This window comes from Pistacia vera, unplaced genomic scaffold, assembly GCF_008641045.1.
Source record: "Pistacia vera cultivar Batoury unplaced genomic scaffold, PisVer_v2 Contig512, whole genome shotgun sequence".
Lineage (NCBI taxonomy): Eukaryota > Viridiplantae > Streptophyta > Magnoliopsida > Sapindales > Anacardiaceae > Pistacia > Pistacia vera.
The window spans coordinates 445,913-472,548 of NW_022196349.1; the positions used below are offsets into that span (position 1 = coordinate 445,913).

At 35.2% G+C, this 26,636-nt stretch overlaps 2 pseudogenes; both read left to right on the forward strand.

Annotated features, from left to right (window-relative positions):
• The first annotated feature begins 1,631 nt into the window (after nucleotides 1-1,631).
• LOC116106335 lies at nucleotides 1,632-9,951 on the forward strand (annotated as a pseudogene).
• Nucleotides 9,952-18,394: 8,443 nt separating this feature from the next.
• LOC116106336 lies at nucleotides 18,395-26,543 on the forward strand (annotated as a pseudogene).
• The last annotated feature ends 93 nt before the right edge of the window (nucleotides 26,544-26,636 follow it).

Here is a 26,636-nt window from a genome sequence, read left to right on the forward strand (position 1 = left end):
GACCACACGTTTTTTGCTTTTATTAATCACAACTAGTACACGTTTTAGACTTTTAGTACATTGAACTGAGCACAAAACTGTCCAATGACTGATGGTTACTTTATTATAAAGATGGACTACTCCAGAAGCTCTGCCTTTTGATGGAGTCATTCATCGTTTGCTGGCTCGCCTTAGTCAACACTTGAATACTTTGCTGGGTTAAAAGACTTGTATTGCAATTCATTTTACTATTTTAGTACCACTTAAAAAACAAATAATTAAAAACCATAATATAAAATTTATAATCTGACAACCAACAATTTCAGGAATCAAGATATAACTTTTATATACCTTATCATAAAATAATATCTTTTATTGGAAATTTGTCGCCTTTTTTATTATTATACTATGTCATTGTGCACAAATAAGAAAGCAAATTTTCTAATAGTGGCATGGGCAAATCGTTCTCTGGCAGAAGGTCAGAAAAAAAAGGACAGGTGTTTATTTTGGTTTCGTTTGGTGGTTTTTGGGAATACTTAAACAGTAAAATACCCCAAAACTCACAATATATTCAACTTTATTCAACATTTTTTAAACCCCCTAATTTGTAATTTAATTAAATACCCCTAAATATTTTTAATGTTTTGTTACGGCGACTCCGGCCACCCTCCGGCGGTGTGGCCGGCTGTCCGTATTTGAGGGTGGATTGAAGGTGTTTTTGTTAACTTTTAATGTTTTATTATAAAGGTGTTTTGTAAAAAAACAAACATAGAGGTATTTTAACAATTTGTAAATCCTACATCGTAATACCCCCCAATTCAACTTTTTTTTAACTTTTTTCAAAAAACTTTCCCACAAACACAAATTGTGAACCAAACGGAGCCTTTATGTATTAGAATATATTTTGAAATAGTAAGAGTTGAGATATAACGTGGTAGAATTTAAAAATTAACAAAAATATTATTAGGTTTGTTAATTTTAAACACTCTTGTAATAAATATTAAAATTACAAAAATACCCCACCATCCATTAAATATAGGCAGTCGGCCACCACCACTGAGGGTGTCCGAGTCACCGTATAGGAATATAATTGACTGGATATTCGGTCGTACTCAGATAACCTTTTTCAGTCAGATCCACGTGGATCTGACAAAAAAGGTCAGATCTGGCCATTGACGGCCAAATCTGTTGTGTTTGGTCATCTATGAAAGACAAAAATTTGGCCGTTGACAACCTATCTTTGACCGTAGATCTAGCTGAAATGCTATATCGGCATACTACAAGCCATATTTAGTTTGGTAGTGTGTCATATATCGATTCCAGCCATCTTTTGACAGTGGTGGCTGAATTTACAAATGTGGTGGTGAGTGTTTTTGTTAATTTTTAAACTTTTTTTAGAGGTATTTAGTAAATTAATAAATTTAGAAGATTTAAAATAATTAATATATATATAATATATTTTCAGAATAAAAAAATATCGTTTATTTTGAAAATAACATAATGGATAGAGAAAAATATGAAACAACACCGTGATTTTAGTAGACCACCCCTAAATATTCCAACAGTCACAAACACACCCAAAGAAGAAAATTAAATATAACCTCTAGCTTATTTATAAAGGACCTTAATCCAAACAAGATAGATTAGGAATAATGAAAAATGATAAATTAATTAATCCAGCATCACGCATTCCAGTGAATGTGAAGCAAGTCTTAGCTAAAACCAATCCAAACACCCCTTTACAGCGGAGCAGCAACTGTCACATGCCGTTGGACAAAAGCCAAACTGAAGGAGATACGGGTCCAAACCCGTAATTTGAAACGGGAATTAAGGGTATTTACGTCTTTGACTCTCGCTTTTTCCCAATGACGATATTCCATTACCCCAACCCAACTGCACATAACTCCAATTTTATAATCTATTCCCTCGCAAAACCTGCGGCTAGAGAAACTTACTAACGTACGCCTCATGCGCCCTGTACATCTCTGCCACAACTGCTTACGTGGCGCAAAGACTTTATTAAATTTTACGTGTGCTCTATAAACAAAGTGCGCATTCACGCCATCGCCCGTTGCTTCTCTCGCGTATAATATTTTTTCCAATTTCCCACCGATTCATCCTCTCTTCACTCTCTCTCTCTCTCTCTCTCTCTCTCTCCGTCTAAAATACTATCTCAAAACTTAACACACCATTTGCTCTCTCTTTCCCTCTCCTCTACTCTCTGACCTCTCATTACTAACCGCCGCTTTTTTTGGTTTCCCTGGTAAGACCTTTTCACACTGTCTCAAAACTTGCGACTTCACACTTCATATATACATCAACTGAATCTACGTACTTTGTTCGGAAGCTTTTCTCAAAGTTCGTTTTTCATGGAATATAGAGTTAATTTTATCGAGTTTTCTAAGAAGCAATCAGTTCGGAAGTTGTTTCTGTATTATGTTATATTATTGTTCTTGAGGTTTCAGGTTTGAATCAGAAGAAGGCGGAATGTGCTTTTGATTTCGTATCTGAGCCCGATCATCGTTATTATTATTATTGTTATTAATATAATATTATTATTGTATCGTGTGATTTGGTGTAAGACGATCAACTGAAGAAGAGAAAGCTGAAAATGTGGGAGCAAGTAGTGTTATAGTTCGTGGGGGTGTGAGTGGAGTGAGTTCGTGGTCTCGTGAAGAAAAGCCTCATAGAACGACTTACTTCTTCCCCAGGCAATTTCCGGATCGTGGATCCGATGCATCCTCAAGCAAGCAAGTAGTAGAGATCACGAGAAGAAGTCTGTGAAGAAACTTTTAACATTGAAAATGACCGAAAGTCATCCTCAACGACCACAAGAAACTTCAAGACTTCAGCTCTATCAGATCTCTTCACGAGTGGTGACGAAAAGTTTCAAATAAAAAGCAGCAATTTTCTGCCTTTTGCGACTGGTTGACAGAGAAAAAGGGACCAGAGAGATCTTCTCACGTGAAATCAAGGCCATATTTCAGTGATGAAGATCGTGAGCCTTGTTACCAACTCCTGAATCCGTGTCCGCGCCGGTACCTGTATCCGTACCAGCACCCGCGCCCGTACCTGTAACAGAGACTACTGTCGTCGTTGATGACAGGAACTTTGATCACCAGGTGTCATTGCCGAGGTTGTCCAGTACTGGGAGCATGTTATCGGGGAGCTTATTTTCTGGGACTACTGTAATGGAATTTTTTTCTAGTGAGTTTAGGACACGTCCACTCGCTGTCCACGACTAACCGGAGTGGAGGAAGAAGAAGAGTAAGACAGCTTGGCCCAGAGGACGAAGAGAGTTATATGCTGCAGCTGCGTTGGCTCGCAGGCTTACTTCGCAAGCAAGTCTTGTTAGTGAGCATGAATTTTGCAGGAGTGCCTCCCGGTTGCTGATGCTCAAACTGTCTCTTACCGTCTATGGGTATGTTCTCCTCACCTCCTCATTATGAAATGATTATCTTTCTGGGAGGGGAACACTCATTGATGATTATGTTTCTGGGAGGGAACATATCCAGTAACATTACCGTTCTGAAGAACTGGCTTAAGCTATCTTGCTGGGCAAACTTTACCGCCACCTCAACCTCTGATCATCTTCCAGCAGATAATGGGTGCCAAGGTTAATCCGACACTATTAACCTAACTTTTGGGAAGGTCACCTTGGGTTGAGTAAAGATTAACATTAATATTTTAGTTCATCCATGTAACCAAATTACTCTGGAAGTTACGCTACCTTGCCGGAGTTTTGTTATCTCTTATCAACCACTGATGATCCCTTAAAATGAAGGCAGCAATCTGATATGGGTAATTAGTACCCCTGTACCTAAATATTCCCCTTCCCTGAGAATATTATTATATTATAACCTTAGGTACTAAAAAGGAAAAAGAACTCACCATTTATTTTAGCATTTGTATAGCTCAGCCTGAAAGTTTTTTTGATAGCTGAGGCCTTGAAAGTGTGCTATTTTTTATTATTGACAAAAACCCGTTTTTGATTAATACTTTATTGCTGCTATTCCTCTGTGTCTGTGTATAACTAATAACGAGGTTTTCTAAGTTTTACTTAGTAATCTCACTACCATTTTGCTTCTCAGGTAAGTGGTTGCTTGTCACAAGTGACAAGATATCCGATGGATTTTACCACATTTTGGGGATGAACCCGTATCTGTGGGTGATGTGCAATGATTCCGAGGAAGGAAGCGGCTGCCATCTTTGGTGTCGCTTAAAGAAATCGAACCTACTGAAACCACCAGGAAGTGGTTCTTATTGATAGACATGGTGACCCCCGCCTCAAGGAGCTTGAAGACAGAGCTCAGGAATTATATTGTGCTTCTGAAAACACCTTGGTCTTGGTGAGAAACTTGGCCAACTTGTTGCTATCTGCAGGGGTAAGTTTGGAAATCCTTCTTAATTTGCTTCATGTTTGAATCTTTTTTTTTCTCGTTGGATATTCAGGGTATCGAATCTGTTTAATTTTTAGAGGAACTTTCCCGTTGGAGCAAGGTGATCTCCACAAGCGCTGGAAATTAGTTAGCAGGAGATTGAGAAGATACCGTAAGTGTATGTGATACCTATTGGCAGTCTAACTACGGGACTGTGCAGGCATCGGCAGTTTTATTCAAGGTAAACATAACACCTTTCTTTTTTCTTAGCTTACAGCACCTGAAAACTATTACTGAAAGAGGGTAATACAGTTGGTTGATGTTTATATTTAATCAAATTAATCTGATTTAAATGAAGTATATATAGTGGCGAAAAAATTAATGTAACAACTGCTACTCACTTTTGCAATGTAATTAAGTAAATAAAATTTTGATCTGTGAATGTGAGATGTGCATGTCAGCATGTGCATTTGTGTAAGAATGGCATGATCATCCTTTGAAGGCAGGTATAAGGAGTCCATACTGTTCTAATTAATAAACAGAAAAAAGAAAAGTCTTTCATCATCATTGATAACTATAGGTGATGTGTTTTCACATATGCAGAAATTGGCAGACTACATAGGTTTACCATGTCGGATAGCTCGTGGTTGCAAGTATTGTGAAGCAGATCACCGGTCTTCTTGCCTTGTGAAAATAGAGGATGACAGACAGTCTTTAAGGTTGAATATTTTAGCTGCTTGTTGGCATCCTTTTCAAACTAAATGCTGAAGTTTTAGTTGGAATTTAATTTGGCTGCTATTGGATTCAGAATTTGATATCCTCTTTTAAAGTTCTAAATCACATTATTATTATCTAACTTTGTTATATGTTTGTTCTCGATGTTTGGACCATTGCAATAGGATGATTTGGCTTAAGTTAATGAATACGTGAAATGAGAAAAGGATCACTAACAAATGATAAAGAGTAAACCTAATGTTTATGAGAACTTCCATTTTTAAGTTAAATATAACCAAAACCTTAGCCAGCTAAAAAAGTCATGTACTGATCTAGGTAAGATGGTTGAGTTTTTATGCGTTTGAGGATTTTACAAAGTACTCTCCATTTTTTTTTGTCTTATTTTTATTATATGTCTTTAGCGTATCTTTCTGTTGTTTACTTACTTTTAATATTGACAGGGAGTATGTGTTGATCTGGTTGGGAACCGGGAAATGTCCATGGTCCAGATTCTTCAATTAACGGAGGAATTTTTTCTTCAATGCCATCTCCGCTTCAATTTTCCCATTTAAAAGAATTCCAACAACCTATACTGATACGGATTCAAAAACTCTAGCACTTTCCCTGAAAACCATCTGTACTCAGGTATGTCACATTTCGTATAATAGGGGATTTTTTTTCCCTTACTTTACGCATTTAAGAATGTTAAAAAACTTAATGAACCGGGCTGGAGGCATTGCCATAATTATTTTGCTTCTACTAGATTAGCTGGCATTATTGTGGTTGATGGTGATTGTTCATTTCTTCCATATGATACGCACACCGTGTGCAATTGAAAGCACACGAGATTTACCAGTGGCTTTAAATTACTCTAGACATTTTTTTTATGGTTTTTAATCTATATAAAGTGGGATGTAAAAACCTCCAAGTTATGAGTAATTGAAAGCACACATGAGATTTACCAGGCTTTAAATTACTCTAGAGCATTTCTATATGTTTTTTAATCTATATAAAATGGGATGTAAAACCTCCAATTTATGACAATGCTGCTTGTAGCCATCTGAATACTGGATCTCTCTCTCTTGCAGTAAGCGAGAAGGACAACAGTTGAAGGATACTGGTTTATTTGAAGTCCAAAGGGTTTTATCAATGCTCCTGTTGAACAAGCTAGTCCTGAAAAGGATTCATCTCTGGTGCCTCTGAATTGGAAGGGAACCCTGATGCTTTGGGTGTTGCTGCTGGGGAGCTGATAAATGAATATCCTGGACTGGCTGAGAAAAATGTTATTATCCAGTCATACGAAAGGGAATTATTGCGTCTGGAAGTTCAATTAGAAATAAGGTTGTCAAGCAACCTAAACAAACTTGTCCAGTCAGCCGGTTAAAGAGGATGAGAGTAACTTGAGAAACGAGGCATATTTCCGGCAACAACCAACGCAAGATACTTGAATCTGAACCTTCTCTTGCAATGGACGGCTTGAGATCGGATGGATGAATTACATATCAAGAGCGAGTTGGTGCTGGTATGTCCTATTCTTTTCTTATTCTATATCTTTACTTTTTTGAAGCATGTAATCTTAAGCTTCTCTCAGAGAGCAATCGGTGAAGAACAATGCCTGTCTTTTCTCCTTGTAGGCTCATTTGGGACAGTGCACGTGCTGAATGGCATGGATCGGTTAGTATTTCATGCCCTATCATTACATATTTTATTTAGAGTTCTATGGAGATAAGTTGATTTGTTATCTGGTGCAGAGTGCAATCACTATACTGAATCTGTGATATTTTGAGCTCTAAATGTCTAACCAGTGCTGTATTTATGTGAGCTTGTTGTTTTTCTATATTGCTTATCTGTAGCTGGTCACTTTAAGCAATGACAGAGTCTTTACCCTTTATAAATCCCTTTTAGTGTCTCAGCCTAGAATGCAAAAGGACTCCACTTCACATCAAAAAGTTGAAATTTCGTCAAAGTTATAGCATATTTGTCAAACATGTAGGGTTGAACTGATGAAATAAGTTTCATGGGACATGATAGATCCCCTTACGAGAATAAATGGGTCTATGCTGGGCCCTAATAACATTAACTACAGTAAAAAGAATTGACAGTTGCATATTCTTGTGCTTAACCCTTCACCAGGTAAGCAGAATCCAATTCTTTTTCCATGAAGGTAGTTGGCTATTTATTTAGTTCGGTCATTATCCTGTCAAATTGAGGACGTATACATCTTGCTCAGGGGTTTCCTTGTGATGTTTCACCATTTCAATGATTGACTGTTCCTTCAAAACTGAATTATTTCTTTCAAGTCAACTTCTGTTTTAAAATGTAATTCATGAATGCTGTACTCGTGGTTTTTCCATTTTCATTACTGTTCAGGTCCTTATGTAATGTGTCAAAATAATTAATTCATACAGACAAGTTTCTTCCTTCTGTTGTTATCTCTTACTGAAATATGAAATCTCCACTTGGCAGTTTTTCAATATTTTGTCTATGTTTTCCTTTTGCCGCTTTCTTGATTTCTTAATGTATTCATCATTCTCTGAATGTAGGACGTTGCTGTCAAGGTATTGACAGTTCAAGATTTTCACGATGATCAGTTGAAGGAGTTTTTGAGGGAGGTATGTACTGTTAAAGTGTTTTGATTTGCCTAAGGTAATTTTGATCATTCCTACATTCTGAGGTTGTCAACTGTTGCTTGTTGTGTTACCTGTTTTACTGTCAAAATACATTAATGCGTCTTGTTTCAGTTTTCACTTTCAAACCAGTTTATAGAATGTGCATATATATACATACTGACATGACTGTATGCATTGCTTATCAGTAAATCATTTGATTTTGAGCCCTTTTTCTAACAATGTCTTTCTGTTTGGCTATTTTTACGTTTTTCTTCAGGTTGCGATTATGAAACGTGTCCGGCATCCAAATTTGTTCTTTTCATGGGTGCGGTTACAAAGCGTCCTCATCTGTCAATTGTGACAGAATATCTGCCAAGGAAAAAAACTAAGCTTTCTACATGGAAATTGATTTGATATGTTCTGAACCAAAACATTTGAGATTCTTGATTTTTGTGGAGCAGGGTAGTTTAACCGCCTCATCCATAGGCCAACTGGAGGGAAATGCTCGATCAAAGGAGGCGGCTACGCATGGCATTGGATGTGGTATGCAACAATTATGTAAATGTTTTGTCTTATCTAACTGCCGGAATGCTTTCTATTAGAAAATACTGTTTTATGTTGTGTGCTCGAATCAGCCAAGGGACTCAACTATCTTCATAATCTAAACCCTCCTATACTTCATTGGACCTTAAATCACCAAACTTGCTGGTTGACAAAAATTGGACTGTGAAGGTATGATAATTTTTTCCCCCAATTCTAACATTCTGGGAAAAATTTTTGTTTGGCTTATTATGCGGAACTTCATCTTGTATTTCATTCTCAGGTCTGTGATTTTGGATTGTCCAATTCAAAGCGAATACTTTCATATCATCGAAATCTGTTGCGGGGACTGTAAGTATCTTTCTCTATCAAAAGGTAACTGATAGTGATATGGTTCAAAAGGTGTTTGTGTCAAAGTCATTAGCAAAATTTTCATCCTTGTCCTCTGTAATCTAAATGTCACCTTTAATCCTACGTCAATGTGCCCCCATAACTATAGTTGAGTGATAATCGTTTTAGATTGGGGTTGATTGTTGTGGTTCTAATGTCTTGATTTATCTATATGAAAAAGTGTTCTGCTGTTCGAATAACCAATAGGGATACTTGATTTTGAGTGAGTGACAGCATGCCTGGTCTTGCTTGTTGACGGAGAGGAGTAACGGGTTGTTTGTTCAGTGATGTAATATCTTATCTTGTAGTATTGAAATGGCAGAATCACAGAACTGGCGATTGGTGGTTTCCTACTTGAGCGAATGCATTCGAACCCAACTAAGCTTGATTTATATTGTGAAGAGAGAACAATCTCATTTATCACTATTGATCTATTTCCTTTATTTGTGATGTGGTTACCAAATGTTTATACCTGTCAACTGTAGGCTTGATTTTCATACTGCTTGAATAGCCAGAGATTTCCATCAACATCTTGCAGGTTAAAGTTTTCTTCGCAGCACATCAATCAGCATGTAACTCTGTTGCTTTTATTTTCGCCTGAGTGGATGGCTCCAGAATTCCTTCGAGGAGAGCCCTCAAATGAGAAGTCTGATGTTTACAGTTTTGGAGTGATCCTGTGGAACTTGTGACAATGCAACAGCCTTGGAATGGGCTTAGTCCACCAGGTATGATAAACTAGCGTTAGGAATTTGTGTTTGACTAAGTCTGAATGATGCTGGTTCTCTTTTTTGTTCTTCTCCTACTCTTCTTCATGATAATTTGTTTCTCTTCCTTGGTATATCTTTCTAACTACATCATTATGTGTCATTTTTTTGTTTAAGTCATTATTTTGCCAAGTTATGATTATACAAGACAACACCTGGGTACGGTGAAATGATTTGTGTCCGACTAGCTTTATTATTATTGTTTTTTAATTTTGTTTTCAAATTGATATTGATACAACATAACAATGCAAATTTTCAGGTAGTTGGAGCTGTTGCTTTCCAGAACAGAAGGCTTGCAATCCCACCGAACACATCCCCCTATTGGCTTCCCTCATGGAATCTTGCTGGTCTGAGTAATTGTGCTCAAGTCTCGTAGTCTTACATTATACATTGCTAAGATTATCATCAATACAACAAGGAACATTCAAATGCTTGCAAAACTTTGTATGTCTTGTTTTTGTAGAATTTAAACTTGAAGATTTTGGTCAAGTTCAAATAGTTGAAAAGAGTTCTGATAGTTGCTAATTTCTGGTCTTTGACAGTGAACCTGCTCAACGCCCATCTTTTGCTAAATAGTGAGTCACTAAAGAAGTTTTGAAGTCTCCATCAAGTTGATACAAATGGTGGACAATAATGACAGAAGCCACAATCACACATATTTAAAATATAAATAAGCTTGATTGGGAGATTTAATAACCCATAGAAGCTCAAAGGAAGCCCTAGAAATATGTTATACTAACAGGCCAGTGTAGATGTTTGCTTACTAACCCATTTTGGAAGGCAGAAAAACCCCCTATTAAAACTGAAGCCTGTAAATGTAAAATGCAGGGTCCTCTACGTTTACATAGGTATATCTATCTGGCAGCCTTCTCTGGCAAGTTGTTCCTCAATTTCAATCCGAAGTTTTTATAAATTTGGATCTACTTATAGTGTTTGTAATACTTATTCTGCATCCGGACTGTAACAGTATATCTGTTTCTCCATATCCATCCCCTTGATGATAATGTTGTTAAAATAACGGGACTTAATAGCAAATTATATTTGCATATAATTAGTTATTCCCTCTAGGCAAAGCTTCTTGTATTCCCCTTTGTTGATGGTTAATAATTAGTGACTAGTTATTATTATATTATTATTAATTTTTATGAATTCTGTACTGTAACTAAATCAATAAATTGATTATTGATACAATCCCTGCGAAGATACATAAGAATAGTTGAGGGATGAAGATATTAACTTAATGCGATCAACAACATATTTTTGGCCTTACAAAAAAATCTTCAAATTTAGAAACCCTAGTAAGTAAATTTAATTTCCTTTAAAAATAGCATGATTTTCATATTATTAGAAACCTACATCCAACCAGTGTTTTAAAACCTAGCTTGACTTGGTCGGTTGAACCAGGACTTGGGCTTTCATTGTTTGGATTATCAATTTTACTATTCATCAAAAACTTTAAAATTAGACGATGATCCGTGAACAATTGAAGTTGAAATGTTGGGGACTTTGAAGAGGAAGGGTGGTAAGTGGAAAAATGGTGACAGAGGTGATTTTCGGTGAGTGAATCAATGGAAATATCAAGACACCAACGGCTATTATTGGTGATTGGCGATGCGAATGAGGGAGGGGTGAGGTAGGTTTTGAACAAGAGGTTGAAGGGAGAGTTTTCGTGGTGATGGGAAGTATTGTTGTCGTCGAAAACAGTCCTATTTCCTTGGATTGTCGACGTCGATGATGTGTTTGGAGGTTTTTTAAAAGATTTCAACTTATAGTAATTTTCAACAGTGTTTTATTGAATTTCAAACTTTTAAGTATTGGTTTCATGCACCGTTACCCGGGATTCGGCCACTTTACCGTACTTCACCGCGGGTTTTTGTTATAAAACACATTCCAACCCGTACTCTATAAACGATGTTTCAAGCTCTGTTTTAAAAACTGGATCGGACTGGGACTCGGGCTTCGCCGGGGTTTCATAACAAAATGTGAAAGTAAGATCTTCATCTGCCCAATAGTCATTGAAGATGGGACTTGGGTTGGGAAATGGAATCCCATTGGAGTTGTTTCTTTTGACGAAATTACAAAAAGCTAAAGTCAAGAAAAATTATTCTAAGTGTTTTGTTTTCTGTCAATGTATAATCAAAGTTTTGTTTTAGATAAGATAAATGCCTATATCAATTGCAGAATCTCAGCTTTTGTATAGTTGGATATTTTAAATATGAAGTATATATGGCTATGTTTGGTTCACATATTCGGTAAACTTTTTCTAGTTTTCCTAAAAAAATTAACTTTATTTCACCTATTTTGAAAATAGTTTTCTAAATTATTCAATTCCCTTAATTTTGTTAATTTAGCTAAACAATTCCCAAAAAAAATTTAAAAATTGACAAAAACACCCTAGCAATCCAAATTTATTAGATTCCGGCCACCACCACCGAAAACTGGCCGGAATTTGGTGTATTGGCGCACTACTGACTAAATATTGTCGGTAGTATGTCGATCTAGTATTTTTTGGCCAGATCCACATTGGATCTAGCTGAAAAAGGTCAGATCTTTGGCCGTAGATAGTCGTCAACGATGGCCGTATCTTTGGCTGTCGTTGACGACCAAATGCGGCCAGATCTGACATTTTTCACCCAATATTTTTAATTAGTCTCAGTCAATCAAAGGAAAAATGGAGAAGGGAGACAGACGAAAAGTGGAGAAGGGAGACAGACAAGACAAACAACGATATTTAATTTGAAAAAAACTATTACCTTCAAATGACTTAAAAAAAAAAAAAAAAAAAAAAAACAGAGGGAGTATTAAAATATCATGTTATTGTTTGGATTCAAACAATTCAACTTCATTTTATAATGATGTCTCCTACCATACCATATCATGATTGGGTCTATGTTCAATGTAAATATAAATGATCTTTATTTGTGCAAGATATCAATCGTATTTATGTGCTTTATAATGATAAAGCAAACAATAAATATAACAAATATTATGTTATCATTATAATCATTGCTTCCTGTAATTAAAATAGTTTGATTTGGTAATTTAATTAGTATTTTATAGTATTATTCAATACATTTCAAACTGTAAAATTGTAACATTAATTTTGATTAAGAAATGTACAAAAAGAATTATACCCCACAAAACAAATAATATTACAATTATATCGATGCCTTGGTTATAGAATATATAATAGCTTAATAATAATAAAATATAAAATAATTACATACGAAACGAGTCATTAATTCAATTATAATCGATATTTCAAATCAAAATTCAAAAGTTTAAATTCTCCCTTCTTTATATTTTTATAATAAAACAATGGTTTATTAAAAATTTAAGTTATAATATTTCAATCCATTAGATGTTAGTAATTATTAATTAAAATAAACAAAACAATATTACATATGATTAAAAATACCATTACTTGTTATAACAAATGGATTATATTATTTTACCTAATAGTGGAATTATAAAGAAGTTTCGTAATCATAAAGTTACATATAAATCCCACATGCTTTAGGGCGTCTCAAACCTAACGCCATTTCCTGTGAAAAACGTGCTTCAACTTAACATCAAAAACTACATTAAATTAGTGTTAGTGAACAGTATCACGCCAAATTTGGTGTAACACTGTTCATCCACACTAATTCGGTGTGGCACTATTCATCAACTATAAAATATATTTTATTTTTTTATTTTTGTTATTTGTATTTATGTTAATTTGATTATTATTTATATTAATATTTATAATAATAAATTCATAATAATTATATAATTAAAAAAATGATGAAAATTTAAAAATAAAACTTTGTTCAATACAAATATTAAACAACAATAACTCAAAATAAAAATTAACAATAATTTAAAAACACTAAAATTAAAAGAAAATACAACATAAACTGAAATGACAATTTAGTATTCCGATAGATTAGTTCCGGATCCTCTAAGATCATCAAAATATTAGAAAGAACTATAGTTATTTTGAGATCATTGACTTTGTTATTGAGCTCTTTTGCATAATTCTTGATTGCTCATTTTAAAAAAACTCATGTAGGCTTGGATCGGTTATGAAATTCAAATCCTTGAATAAAATGTAACTTTTATTTGTCTTTTTTTGTGATATTTTATATTAGATATAATATTTTTTATATTAAATGTAATGTTTATTTGATTAAATAAATGTTTAATTTTATTAAATTAGTATAATTTTTAAAATAATTATTATTTAATAAAAATATCATTCATAATATTTAATTAATATATATATAAATAATTAATAAAATAGATTAATTATTGATTATAAATAAAAAAAAATTATAAGAAATATTTGTTTGGTGTAGTGCAATACATTGAAAATGAAATAGTAAAGTACGCACAAAATCACAATAGGTTTGGTGCGAATTGCGGAAGTTGGACTAACTTGATGTTTGTTGTTGCAGAAAGTCTTAGTGGAGTCTAATCAATTGTACGATGTTTGATGACTCTGACCTTAATTAGTCGTAATCTAATGACCCGTGTGTCCATATTGAGAGGCCATTCGATTTTTTTATACACTGTCTGCCACGCGGCACGTGCTCGGGCCTTTCATTTCTATTATATTTTGACTATCGCTCTCCTAATTGTAATGAATAATTGTGTATGTCCGGTAATCATGCAGTTGTTTTTTTAAAACAAAATATTCAAATTAATTATTTATATTTTTATTAGGTTTCATTTCTATTAAGGGACCGTTTGTTTTCATATTTCATATCCTATTTTCAATCATATTTCTAAAATAATTATTTGTTTCATTATTCTCAAAATACTATTATATTTTCTTTAACTATTTTTAAATCCCTTAAGTTTATTAATTTAATTAAACACTCTCAGAAAAAAAGTTTAAAATTAACAAAAACACTTTTATCTATCCACATTTATCAAATTCTGGTCACTATCATCAGAAGGTGACCGAAATCTAGTATAATAGCACACTACCAGCTGGATCTGACCGGTAACCGATAGTGTGCCGATCTATCATTTTTCAGTCAGATCCACATTCAAAGATCTGGCCGTTGATCTTTTGCCATAGCTGGTCGTCAACGATGACGATATCTTTGACTGTCGTTGAGAGCCAGAAATGGCCGTAGATCTGACATTTTCCAACCAGATTCATGGTAAATTTAGCCGAAAAAAGTCACATTGGCACACAAACGGCCAAATCTGGCCGATCGTGCGTCGTAACGCCAGATTCCGACAGAGGTGGTCGGAATCTGGCAACTGTGGATGGGGGTGTTTTTGTTATTTTATAAAAATTTTATATATTGGGGTGTTTAGTAAATTAGCAAACCTAGAGAAGTGTTTTTATTAATTTTCAAATTCTATCTCGTTATTCTCACCAAACTTTAAAAATATCAAAAATCCTATCTAAAATAATGAAACAAACGAAAATGTTTTAATTATTTTTAAGTGTAATTTTTATAAATCTTAAAATTATTTAAACATTTTTTACATAGATTTAATATATTTATATATATAAAAGTTACAATTAAAATATTAATCTAATAATATTTTTGGACCGATATACTATTATGATCTTATTCTGTCAAATAATACTTAATAAGTTTCCAATTCAGTAAGAGAGAGATAGATAATTAAACACTCGTACGATGAGTTTGAATCCAACAAGTATTAGTAAAATTCAAATTAAATTTTAACGTTGACATGGTAATACATGAATTCAAATCAAGACAAGTTGCATAGATCATCGATATCCATGTTTCTATTCTCGGCCACTGTTTTCTATAGGTTTTTAGGCCAAAATTTGACAATATATACTTTGACATTTAAACAATTAGACCTCTATAGAACGCTATAATTATTATAATTGTTTGCCAACAATAGATTGACAAACGCACAATAATGTATATATTAAGCCATTTTTTTAAAATACAAAGACACCATACTTTGTATTAACAAAGATCTCTCCTCTAAAATCTCACCCACTCATCTCGCACCACAAAAGATATGCCATTTGTCACCTTTTAGTGTTATTTTAAAAAGCATAATTAAGGGAATTAAAAAAAAAAAAAAATTCTTAGATTCACACTGCACTCATCAAATGGTTTGATACAATTAGTACCGGCCGCATTAAATCACTTCCCTTTGTATACAAGTGATGCTTAAAAGAAATAAATTAAACTTAGCTTGGTTTGCATTTCAAGAAAGTCGGTGAAATTTTATGCGTCTATTGTCTCCTTCATCTTTTTATAGAAATCAGCAGTGCTGGAGATCTGTATGTGTTCTATATATTTCTTATGATTTCTTTAAATGGAAATACCTTTTGTTTATTGTACAATAAACCAATCACTTTAAGTCCAAGTGGGGGGTTTATTTATTCAGAAAATCCACCAATTAAAAACTAAACTTATGTGCTCCATTAGTAGGCCTAGTAGGGTCGACGCTTTAATACAAAAATATTGGACCAACCGAATATATAATGTCCAATCACATAATTAGTGCACCTATAAAGTAAGTTCTAATATATATATAAAAACAAAAACACTTGAAAGTATCTCTCCAAATTAATCATACTGATGCAAACTATGATGATTTGTACGGCGTTTAAGTTTAACACGAGGACCACGTTTTTTGCTTTTATTAATCACAACTAGTACACGGTTTTAGACTTTTAGTACATTGAACTGAGCACAAAACTGTCCAATGACTGATGGTTACTTTATTATAAAGATGGACTACTCCAGAAGCTCTGCCTTTTGATGGAGTCATTCATCGTTTGCTGGCTCGCCTTAGTCAACACTTGAAATACTTTGCTGGGTTACAAAGACTTGTATTGCAATTCATTTTACTATTTTAGTACCACTTAAAAAAACAAATAAATTATAAACCATAAGATATAAAATTTTATAATCTGACAACCAACAATTTCAGGAATCAAGATATAAACTTATTATAATACCTTATCATAAAATTAATATCTTTTATTGGAAATTTGTCGCCTTTTTTTATTATTATAACTATGTCATTGTGCACAAATAAGAAAGCAAATTTTCTAATAGTGGCATGGGCAAATCGTTCTCTGGCAGAAGGTCAGAAAAAAAAGGACAAGGTGTTTATTTTGGTTTCGTTTGGTTGGATTTTGGGAATACTTAAACAGTAAAATACCCCAAAACTCACAATATTATTCAACTTTATTCAACATTTTTTAAACCCCCTAAATTTGTTAATTTAATTAAATACCCCTAAATATTTTTAATGTTTTTGTTACGGCGACTCCGGCCACCCTCCGGCGGTGGTGGCCGGCTGTCCGTATTTGAGGGTGGATTGAAGGTGTTTTTGTTAACTTTTAATGTTTTATTATAAGAGGTGTTTTGTAAAAAAACAAACATAGAGGGTATTTTAACAATTTGTAAATCCTACATCGTAATACCCGCCCAATTCAACTTTTTTTTTAACTTTTTTCAAAAAACTTTTCCCACAAACACAAAATTGTGAACCAAACGGAGCCTTTAGTATTTAGAATAGTATTTTTGAAATAGTAAGAGTTGAGTGAGAATAACGTGGTAGAATTTAAAAATTAACAAAAATATTATTTAGGTTTGTTAATTTATTAAACACTCTTGTAATAAAATATTAAAAATTACAAAAATATCCCCACCTATCCATTAAATATAGGCAGTCGGCCACCACCACTGGAGGGTGTCCGGAGTCACCGTATAGGAATATAATTGACTGGATATGGTCGGTCGTACGTCGAGATAACCTTTTTCAGTCAGATCCATCGTGGATCTGACAAAAAAAGGTCAGATCTGGCCATTGACGGCCAAATCTAGTTGTGTTTGGTCATCTATGAAAGACAAAAATTTGGCCGTTGACAACCATATCTTTGACCGTAGATCTAGCTGGAAAATGCTATATCGGCATACTACAAGCCATATTTAGTTGGTAGTGTGTCAATATATCAGATTCCAGCCATCTTTTGACAGTGGTGGCTGGAATTTGACAAATGTGGGTGGTGAAAGTGTTTTTGTTAATTTTTAAACTTTTTTTAGGAGGTATTTAGTTAAATTAATAAATTTAGAAGATTTAAAAATAATTAAATATAATATAATAATATTTTCAGAATAAAAAAATAATCGTTTATTTTGAAAATAACAGTAATAGGATAGAGAAAAATATTGAAACAAACAGACCGTGATTTTAGTAAGACCACCCCTAAATATTCCAACAGTCAGCCAAACACACCCAAAGAAGAAAATTAAATATAACCTCTAGCTTATTTAATAAAGGACCTTAATCCAAACAAGGATAGATTAGGAATAATAGAAAAATGATAAATTAAAGTTATATCCAGCATCACGCATTCCAAGTGAATGTGAAGCAACAAGCAAGGTCTTAGCTAAAACCAATCCAAACACCCCTTTACAGCGGAGACAGCAAACTGTCACATGCCGTTGGACAAAAGCCAAACTGAAAGGAGAGACGGGTCCAAACCCGTAATTTGAAACGGGAATTAAGGGTATTTACGTCTTTTGACTCTCGCTTTTTCCCAATGACGATATTTCCATTACCCCAACTGCACATAACTCCAATTTTATAATCTATTCCCTCGCAAAACCTGCGGCTAGAGAAACTTACTAACGTACGCCTCATGCGCCCTGTACATCTCTGCCACAACTGCTTACGTGGCGCAAAGACTTTCGTATTAAATTTTACGTGTGCTCTAGGTGCGCATTCACGCCTATGCGCCCGTTAGCTTCTCTCGCGTATAATATTTTTTCCAATTTCCCACCGATTCATCCTCTCTTCACTCTCTCTCTCTCTCTCTCTCTCTCTCTCTCGTGCTTAAAATACTATCTCAAAACTTAACACACCATTTGCTCTCTCTCTTTCCCTCTCCTCTACTCTCTGACTCTCCATTACATAACCGCCGCTTGTTTTTGGTTTCCCTGGTAAAGACCTTTTCACACTGTCTCAAAACTTGCGACTTCACATACTTCATATATACATCAACTGAATCTACGTACTTTGTTCGGAAGCTTTTCTCAAAGTTACGTTTTTCATGGATATATAGAGTTTAATATATCGAGTTTTCTAAGAAGCAATCAGTTCGGAAGTTGTTTCTGTATTATGTTATATTATTGTTCTTGAGAGTTTCAGGTTTGAATCAGAAGAAGGCGGAATGTGCTTTTGATTTCGTATCTTGAGCCCGATCATCGTTATTATTATTATTGTTATTAATATTAATATTATTATTGTATCGTGTGATTTGGTGTAAGACGATCAACTGAAGAAGAGAAAGCTGAAAATTGTGGGAGCAAGTAGGTGGTATAGTGTGCGTGGGGGTGTGAGTGGAGTGAGTTCGTGAGTCTCGTGAAGAAAAATGCCTCATAGAACGACTTACTTCTTCCCCAGGCAATTTCCGGATCGTGGATCCGATGCATCCTCAAGCAAGCAAGTAGTAGAGAATCACGAGAAGAAGTCTGTGAAAGAAACTTTTAACATTGAAAATGACCGAAAGTCATCCTCAACGACCACAAAGAACTTCAAGACTTCAGCTCTATCAGATCTCTTCACGAGTGGTGACGAAAAGTTTCAAATAAAAAAGCAGCAATTTTCTGCCTTTTGCGACTGGTTGACAGAGAAAAAGGGACCAGAGAGATCTTCTCACGTGAAATCAAGGCCATATTTCAGTGATGAAGATCGTGAGCCCTTGTTACCAACTCCTGAATCCGTGTCCGCGCCGGTACCTGTATCCGTACCAGCACCCGCGCCCGTACCTGTAACAGAGACTACTGTCATCGTTGATGACAGGAACTTTGATCACCAGGTGTCATTGCCGAGGTTGTCCAGTACTGGGAGCAGTTATGCGGGGAGCTTATTTTCTGGGACTACTGTAGACGGAATTTTTTCTAGTGATGTTAAGGACACGTCCACTCGCGTGTCCACGACTAGACCGGAGGTGGAGGAAGAAGAAGACAGTAAAGACAGCTTGGCCCAGAGGACGAAGGAGAGTTATATGCTGCAGCTTGCGTTGGCTCGCAGGCTTACTTCGCAAGCAAGTCTTGTTAGTGAGCATGAGATTTTGCAGGAGTGCCTCCAGGTAGCTGATGCTCAAACTGTCTCTTACCGTCTATGGGTATGTTCTCACTCTCACTCATTATGAAATGATTATCTTTCTGGGAGGGGAACACTCATTATGAAATGATTATGTTTCTGGGAGGGGAACATATCCAAGTAACATTACCGTTCTGAAGGAACTGGCTTAGGCTATCTTGCTGGGCAAACTTTATCGCCACCTCAACCTCTGATCATCTTCCGGCAGATAATGGGTGATCCAAAGGTTAATCCGACACTATTAACCTAACTTTTGGGAAGGTCAACCTTGGGTTGAGTAAAGATTAACATTAATATTTTAGTTCATCCATAGTAACCAAATTACTCTGGGGAGTTACGCTACCTTGCCGGAGTTTTGTTATCTCCTATCAACCACTGGATGATCCCTTAAAAGATTAAGGCAGCAGTCTGATATGGGTAATTAGTACCCCTGTACCATAAATACTCCCCTTCCCTGAGAAAACTAATAACCTTAGGTACTAAAAAGGAAAAAAGAACTCACCATTTATTTTTAGCGTTATTTATAGCTCAGCCTTGAAAGTTTTTTTGATAGCTGAGGCTCTTGAAAGTGTGCTATTTTTTGTTATTGGCAAAAACCCTGTTTTTGATTAATACTTTATTGCTGCTATTCCTCTGTGTGCGTATATATAACTAAATAACGAGGTTTTCTAAGTTTTACTTAGTAATTCACTACCATTTTGCTTCTCAGGTAAGTGGTTGCTTGTCATACAGTGACAAGATATCCGATGGATTTTACAACATTTTGGGGATGAACCCGCATCTGTGGGTGATGTGCAACGATTCAGAGGAAGGAAAGCGGCTGCCATCTTTGGTGTCGCTTCAAGAAATCGAACCTACTGAAACCACCATGGAAGTGGTTCTTATTGATAGACATGGTGACACCCGCCTCAAGGAGCTTGAAGACAGAGCTCAGGAATTATATTGTGCTTCTGAAAACACCTTGGTCTTGGTGGAGAAACTTGGCCAACTTGTTGCTATCTGCATGGGGTAAGTTTTTGGAAATCCTTCAATTGCTTCATGTTTGAATCTTTTTTTTCTCGTTGATATTCAGGGTATCGAATTGTTTAATTTTTAGAGGAATTTCCCGTTGGAGCAAGGTGATCTCCACAAGCGCTGGAAATTAGTTAGCAGGAGATGAGAAGATACCGTAAGTGTATAGTGATACCTATTGGCAGTCTAACTACGGGACTGTGCAGGCATCGAGCAGTTTTATTCAAGGTAAACATAACACCTCTTTCTTTTTTTCTTTCTAGCTTACAGCACCTGAAAACTATTACTGAAAGAGGGTAATACAGTTGGTTGATGTATATTTATCAAATTAACTGATTAAATGAGAGTATATATAGTGGCGAAAAAATTAATGTGAACAACTGCTACTCACTTTTGCAATGAATTAAGTAAATAAAAAATTTTGATCTGTGAATGAGATGTGCATGTCCGCATGGGCATTTGTGAAGAATGGCATGATCATCCTTTGAAGGCAGGTATAAGGAGTCCATACTGTTCTAATAATAAACAGAAAAAGAAAAAGTCTTCATCATCATGATAACTAATAGGTGATGTGTTTTCACATATGCAGAAATTGGCAGACTACATAGGTTTACCATGTCGGATAGCTCGTGGTTGCAAGTATTGTGAAGCAGATCACGGTCTTCTTGCCTTGTGAAAAATAGAGGATGACAGCAGTCTTTAAGGTTGAATATTTAGCTGTTGTTTGGCTCCTTTTCAAACTAAATGCTGAAGTTTTAGTTGGAATTAATTTGGCTGCTATTGGATTCAGAATTTGATATCCCTTTTAAAGTTCTAAATCACATTATTATATCTAAACTTTGTAGTTTGTTTCAGTGATTTGGACCATGCAATAGGATGATTTGGCTTAGTTAATGAATACGTGAAATGAGAAAAGGATCACTAACAATGATATAAAGAGTAAACCTAATGTTTATGAGAACTTCCATTTTTAGTAAATATAACAAAACCTTGCCAGCTAAAAAAAAGTACGTACAGGGTAAGATGGGTTGAGTTTTTATGCGTTTGAGGATTTTACAAGTACTCCATTTTTTTGTCTTATTTTATTATAGTCTTTAGCGGTATCTTTCTGTTGTTACTTACTTTTAATATTACAGGGAGTATGTGTTGATCTGGTGGGGGAACGGGAAATGTCCATGGTCCAGATTCTTCAATTAAGGAGGAATTTTTCTTCAATGCCATCTCCGCTTCAATTTTCCCATTTAAAGAATTCCAACAACCGTATACTGATACGGATTCAAAGAACTCTAGCACTTTCCTGAAAACCATCTGTACTCAGGTATGTCACATTTTGTATAATAGGGATTTTTTTTTCATTACTTACGCATTAAGAATGTTAAAAAAACTTAATGAACACGGGCTGGAGGCATTGCCATAATTATTTTGCTTCTACTAGATTAGCTGGCATTATTGTGGTTGATGTGATTTCATTTCTTCCATATGATAAGCACACGTGTGCAATTGAAAGCACACGAGATTTACCAGTGGCTTTAAATTACTCTAGAACATTTTTTATGGTTTTTAATCATATAAAGTGGATGTAAAAACCTCCAAGTTATGAGTAATTGAAAGCACACATGAGATTTACCAGTGGCTTTAAATTATCTTAGAGCCTTTATATGTTTTTAATCATTAAATGGGATGTAAAAACCTCCAAGTTATGACAATGCTGCTTGTAGCATTGAATACTGGATCTCTTCTCTTGCAGTAAAGAGGAAGGCAACAGTTGAAGGATACATGGTTTATTGAAAGTCCAAAGGGTTTTATCAATGCTCCTGTTGAACAAGCTAGTCCTGAAAAGGATTCATCTCTGGTGCCTCTGAAATTGGAAGGGAACCTGATGCTTTGGGTGTTGCTGCGGGGAGCTGATAATGAATATCCTGGACTGGCTGAGAAAAATGTTATTATACAGTCATACAAAGGGAGATTATTGCGTGGAAGTTCAATTAGAAATAAGGTTGTCAAGCAACCCCAAACAAACTTGTCCAGTCAGCGGTTAAAGAGGATGAGAGTAAACTTGAGAAACAGGATATTTCGGCAACAACCAACGCAAGATACTTGAATCTGGACCTTCTCTTGCAATGGACTGGCTTGAGATCGGATGGGATGAATATCATATCAAGGAGCGAGTGGTGTGGTATGTCCTTCTTTTCTTATTTACTATACTTTACTTTTTGAAGCATGTGAATTTAAGCTTCTCTCAAGAGCAATCGTGAAGAACAATGCCTGTCTTTCCTTGTAGGCTCATTGGGACAGTGCATCGTGCTGAATGGCATGGATCGGTTAGTATTTCATCCTATCATTCTATTTATTTAGAGTTCTATGAAGATAAGTTGATTTGTCATTCTGGTGCAGAGTGCAATCACTATACTGAATCTGTGATATTTTGAGCTTAAGATGTCTAACCATGTGCTGTATTTATGTGAGCTTGTTGATTTTCTATATTGCTTATCTGTAGCTGGTCACTTTAAGCAATGACAGAGTCTTACACCTTATAAATCCCTTTTAGTTCTCAGTCCGAAGTGCAAAAAGGACTCCACTTCACACAAAAAGTTGAAATTTCGTCAAAAGTATAGCAATATTTTGTCAAACATGTAGGGTTGAACTGATAAATAAGTTTCATGGGACATGATAGATCACCTTACGAGAATAATGGGTCTTATGCTGGAACTAATAAACATTAACTACAGTAAAAAGAATTGACAGTTGCATATCTTGTGCTTAACCCTTCACCAGGTAAGCAGAATCCAATTCTTGTTCCATGAAGGTAGTTGGCTAGTTATTTAGTTCGGTCATTATCCTGTCAAATTGAGGACTATACATCTTGGTCTCAGGGGTTTCCTTGTGATGTTCACCATTCAATGATTGACTGTTCCTTCAAAACTGAATTATTTCTTTCAAGTCAACACTTGTTTAAAATGAAGTCATGAATGCTGTATCTCTATGTGGTTTTTCCATTTATTTACTGTTCAGGGTCCTTATGTAAATGTTTCAAAATAATTAATTCATACAGACAAGTTCTTCCTTCTGTGTTATCTCTTACTGAAATATGAAATCTCCACTTGGCAGTTTTATCAATATTTTGTCTAGTTTTTCCTTTGTTCGCTTTCTTGATTTCTTAATGTATTCATTATATCTGAATGTAGGACGTTGCTGTCAAGGTATTGACAGTTCAAGATTTTCACGATGATCAGTTGAAGGAGTTTTTGAGGGAGGTATGTACTGTTATGTTTTGATTGATGCCTAAGGTATGATTTTGATCATTCCTACATTCTGAGGTTGTCAACTGGTGCATGTTGTGTTACCTGTTTCCACTGTCAAATACATTAATGATCTTGTTTCAGTTTTCACTTTAAAGCCAGTTTATAGAATGTGCAATATATATACATACTGGAACATGGCCTATGCAGCTTATCAGTAAATCATTTGATTTTGAGCCCCTTTTCTAACAATGTCTTTCTGTGGCTATTTTACGTTTTTTGCAGGTTGCGATTATGAAACGTGTCCGGCATCCAAATGTGTTCTTTTCATGGGTGCGGTTACAAAGCGTCCTCATCGTCAATTGTGACAGAATATCTGCCAAGGTGAAAAAACTAAGCTTTCTACATGGAAATGATTTGATATGTTTGAACCAAAACATTTGAGATTCTTGATTTTTGTGGAGCAGGGGTGAGTTTATACCGCCTCATCATAGGCCAACTGGAGGGAAATGCTCGATCAAAGGAGGCGGCTACGCATGGCATTGGATGTGGTATGCAACAATTATTGTAAATGTTTTGTCTAATCTAACTGCCGGAATGCTTTCTATTAGAAAAACTGTATTTATGTTGTGTGCTCGAATCAGGCCAAGGGACTCAACTACTTCATAATCTAAACCCTCCTATACTTCATTGGGACCTTAAATCACCAACTGCTGGTTGACAAAAATGGACTGTGAAGGTATGATAATTTTTTCCCAATTCTAACATTGGGAAAAATTTTGGTTGGCGTATTAAGTGCGGAACTTATCTTGTATTTCATTCTCAGGTCTGTGATTTTGGATGTCCAGATTCAAAGCGAATACTTTCATATCATCGAAATCTGTTGCGGGGACTGTAAGTATCTTTCTCTATCAAAGGTTAACTGATAAGTGATATGGTTCAAAAGGTGTTGTGTCAAAGTCATTAGCAAAAATTTTCACCTTGTCCTCTGTAATCTAAATCGCACCTTAATCCTACGTCAATGTGCACCCCAAACTATAGTGAGTGATAATCGTTTTAGATTGGGGTTATTGTTGTGGTTCTAATGTCTTGATTTATCTATATGAAAAGTGTTCTTTGTTTGAATAACCAATAGGGATACTTGATTTTGAGTGAGTGACAGCATGCCGTTTTGCTTGTTGACGGAGAGGGTAACGGGTTGGTTGTTCAGTGATGTAATATCATCTTATCTTGTAGTATTGAAATGGCAGAATACAGAACTGGAGGATTGGTGGTTTCCTACTTGAGCGGAATGCATTCGAACCCGCATAGCTTGATTTATTTGTGAAGAGAGAACAATCTCATTTATCACTATTGATCTATTTACTTTATTTGTGATGAGGTTACCAAATGTTTATACCTGTCAACTGTAGGCTTGATTTTCATACTGCTTGAATAGTCAGAGATTTCCATCAACATCTTGCAGGTTGAAAGTTTTCTTCGCAGCACATCAATCAGCATGTAACTCTGTTGCTTTTATTTTCAGCCTGAGTGGATGGCTCCAGAATTCCTTCGAGGAGAGCCCTCAAATGAGAAGTCTGATGTTTACAGTTTTGAGTGATCCTGTGGGAACTTGTGACAATGCAACAGCCTGGAATGGGCTTAGTCCAGCCCAGGTATGATAAAAGCATTAGGAATTGTGTGTTGACTAAGTCTGAATGTGCTGTTCTCTTCTTGTCTTTCTCCTATTTCTTCATGATAATTTGTTTCTTCCGGTATCTTTCTAACTACATCATTAATGTGTCATTTTTGTTTAAGTCATTATTTTGCCAAGTTAGATATAACAAGACAACACCTGGTGGACGGTGAAATGATTGTGGTCCGACTAGCTTTATTATATTGTTTTTAATTTTGTTCAAATTGTATATTAAAAACATAAAAATGCAGAATTTTCAGGTAGTTGGAGCTGTTGCTTTCCAGAACAGAAGGCTTGCAATCCCACCGAACACATCCCCCGTATTGGCTTCCCTCATGGAATCTTGCTGGTCTGAGTAAGTGTGCTCAAGTCTCGTAGTCTTACATTATACATTGCTAAGATTATCATCAATTAACAGCAAGGAACATTCAAACTCTTGCAAAACTTTGTATGTCTTGTTTTTGTAGAATTTAAACTTGAAGATTTGGGTCAAGTTCAAAGTAGTTGAAAAAGAGTTCTGATAGTTGCTTATTTCTGGTCTTTGGCAGTGAACCTGCTCAGCGCCCATCTTTTGCTAATATAGTAGAGTCACTAAAGAAGTTGCTGAAGTCTCCAATCAAGTTGATACAGATGGGTGGACAATAATGGCAGAAGCCACAATCACACATATTTAAAATATAAATATGCTTGATTGGGAGATTTAAATAACCCATAGAAGCTCAAAGGAAGCCCTAGAAATTATGTTATACTAACAGGCAAGTGTAGATGTGTTGCTTATCTAACCCATTTTGGAAGGCAGAAAAACCCCCTATTAAAACTGAAGCCTGTAAATGTAAAAATGCAGGGTCCTCTACGTTTACATAGGTATTTCTATCTGGCAGCCTTCTCTGGCAAGTTGTTCCTCAGTTTCAATCCGAAGTTTTTATAAATTCGGATCTACTTATATGTGTTGTAATACTTATTCTGCATCCGGACTGTGATCAGTATATCTGGTTCTCCATATCCATCCCCTTGATGATAATGTTGTTAAAATAACGGGACTTAATATGCAAATTATAATTTGCATATAATTAGTTATTCACTCTAGGCAAAGCTTCTTTGTATTCCCCTTTGTTGATGGTTTAATAATTAGTGACTATGTTATTATTATTATTATTATTATATTTTTGATTGAATTCTATACTGTAAACTAAATCAATAAATTGATTATTGATACAATCCCT